This window comes from Colletes latitarsis, unplaced genomic scaffold (genome assembly GCF_051014445.1).
Source record: "Colletes latitarsis isolate SP2378_abdomen unplaced genomic scaffold, iyColLati1 scaffold0059, whole genome shotgun sequence".
Classification (NCBI taxonomy): domain Eukaryota; kingdom Metazoa; phylum Arthropoda; class Insecta; order Hymenoptera; family Colletidae; genus Colletes; species Colletes latitarsis.
Genome location: NW_027488409.1, coordinates 20,001 through 22,500, shown reverse-complemented (window position 1 = coordinate 22,500; position 2,500 = coordinate 20,001). Strand labels below are relative to the sequence as shown.

At 49.5% G+C, this 2,500-nt stretch overlaps 1 non-coding gene across 1 annotated transcript; it reads left to right on the top strand.

The window, feature by feature from the left end:
- Positions 1-1,547: 1,547 nt before the first annotated feature.
- On the top strand, positions 1,548-1,702 carry LOC143351031 (5.8S ribosomal RNA). The gene has a single exon (XR_013081423.1). It is a non-coding gene; the product is annotated as a 5.8S ribosomal RNA (ribosomal RNA).
- Positions 1,703-2,500: the final 798 nt, after the last annotated feature.

Sequence of the window (2,500 nt, the reverse complement as noted above, 5' to 3'; positions counted from 1 at the left end):
GGCTGTAGTTTATCGCATCGATTTCATCGAGCAACCGATGGACGCTGCCGCGTTCGTTCGTAAATGAATATTATACATACTCACGGATAGCCTGAGGCGAATGATCGCAAACGACGACGCGTCGATTTTGCGGCCATCGTTGCTCGCGCGACTAACGACGACCAGCCGAGAAGGCTGTAGTTTATCGCATCGATTTCATCGAGCAACCGATGGGCGCTGCCGCGTTCGTTCGTATATGAATATTATACATACTCACGGATAGCCAGAGGCGAATAATCGCAAACGACGACGCGTCGATTTTGCGGCCATCGTTGCTCGCGCGACTAACGACGACCAGCCGAGACGGCTGTAGTTTATCGCATCGATTTCATCGAGCAACCGGTGGACGCTGCCGCGTTCGTTCGTAAATGAATAATATACATACTCATGGCTAACTTGAGGCGAATAATCGCAAACGACGACGCGTCGATTTTGCGGCCATCGTTGCTCGCGCGACTAACGACGACCAGCCGAAACGGCTGTAGTTTATCGCATCGATTTCATCGAGCAACCGATGGACGCTGCCGCGTTCGTTCGTAAATGAATAATATACATACTCATGGCTAACTTGAGGCGAATAATCGCAAACGACGACGCGTCGATTTTGCGGCCATCGTTGCTCGCGCGACTAACGACGACCAGCCGAAACGGCTGTAGTTTATCGCATCGATTTCATCGAGCAACCGATGGACGCTGCCGCGTTCGTTCGTAAATGAATAATATACATACTCATGGCTAACTTGAGGCGAATAATCGCAAACGACGACGCGTCGATTTTGCGGCCATCGTTGCTCGCGCGACTAACGACGACCAGCCGAAACGGCTGTAGTTTATCGCATCGATTTCATCGAGCAACCGATGGACGCTGCCGCGTTCGTTCGTAAATGAATGTTATACATACTCATGGCTAACTTGAGGCGAATAATCGCAAACGACGACGCGTCGATTTTGCGGCCATCGTTGCTCGCGCGACTAACGACGACCAGCCGAGACGGCTGTAGTTTATCGCATCGATTTCATCGAGCAACCGATGGACGCTGCCGCGTTCGTTCGTAAATGAATAATATACATACTCATGGCTAACGTGAGGCGAATAATCGCAAACGACGACGCGTCGATTGTGCGGCCATCCGTTGCTCGCGCGACTAACGACGACCAGCCGAGAAGGCTGTAGTTTATCGCATCGATTTCATCGAGCAACCGATGGGCGCTGCCGCGTGCGTTCGCCCGATTGCGCGTGAAGTTACTGTTCGGAACCAAGAATATACGGGTGTATTATACCCGTTTGGTCGCAGCCACGCGCAAAGGCTTTTGAATGTACTGTACGCCCGGCCGTCGAACGATGGTTTTCCGTCATTCAGGAAACAAAAAGAAACTTTTGTCGTCGATATGGCGCGTTCAATCCTCCGTCGATACGCTGGTCGGAGGTGCGAACATCGAATATTTTTAAAGCAAAGAACAAGGAGCATTTTTAAATACAAAGAAAAAAATTGTAAATTGTATATGATTACCCTGAACGGTGGATCACTTGGCTCGTGGGTCGATGAAGAACGCAGCTAATTGCGCGTCAACGTGTGAACTGCAGGACACATGAACATCGACATTTCGAACGCACATTGCGGTCCACGGATAAAATTCCTGGACCACGCCTGGCTGAGGGTCGTTCACTTGTCCTAAAACTGCTTGCGTTGTTCTCAGATTCCCTAACCCCGCCGTCGTTTACCTCTCCTTTCGGGGAGATGGCGAAGAACGTTTCGGAGCCGGGTCGATGAAGAGAAAGGTATCAACGTACGAGCGAGAATTTGGGTATTTCGTTGGCGTTTGTCGCTGGACGTACGAAAAAGAATAAATATTATATATTATTGGCAAGTTTGCGCACCCCTTGCGTGGTGAGGCAGAGATCAGTCTGGACTCGCGCGAGTGTTTTACGGCGTCGTGCGTCGTGTTGTCTGGAGTATCATCACGACCGCCCGTTAAAGCACCGCTCCTACGATTTCTGACTTTGACGGCACTAAAAACCACCGTGGGGCGCAAATCGCGTTTCGTACAAATCTAATGATTACCGGCGCTCCCGACGTTGCCCGAAGTTAATAATTTATGCAAAGGAAAGAGAAAATAAAGCGTATACTAGTTTTGGAGCATAACAAAAAGGACACTGGAAAGAAATTTGATCAAACACTGATAATTATGATATGTAATATATGCCCTACCACGTGAAATTTGTGGTATCCGTCGGTCGTCGTCTTCCTCTCTGTTCGTTCGTACAGCCCCAGGGAAAAATGATAATTTATCAAACGAATCGGACGATCATCCTCTATGGAGAGGCTCGAACGAACACGACGAGAAGCGCGATACGAACGGAACCCAAAAGAAGGGATATACTCTGAGAAGTTGGTCGCCCCATGTCTCTCTTTGTTACGAATATGTATATCGATTGCGAGACCGCGCGTTTAGCCGGTCG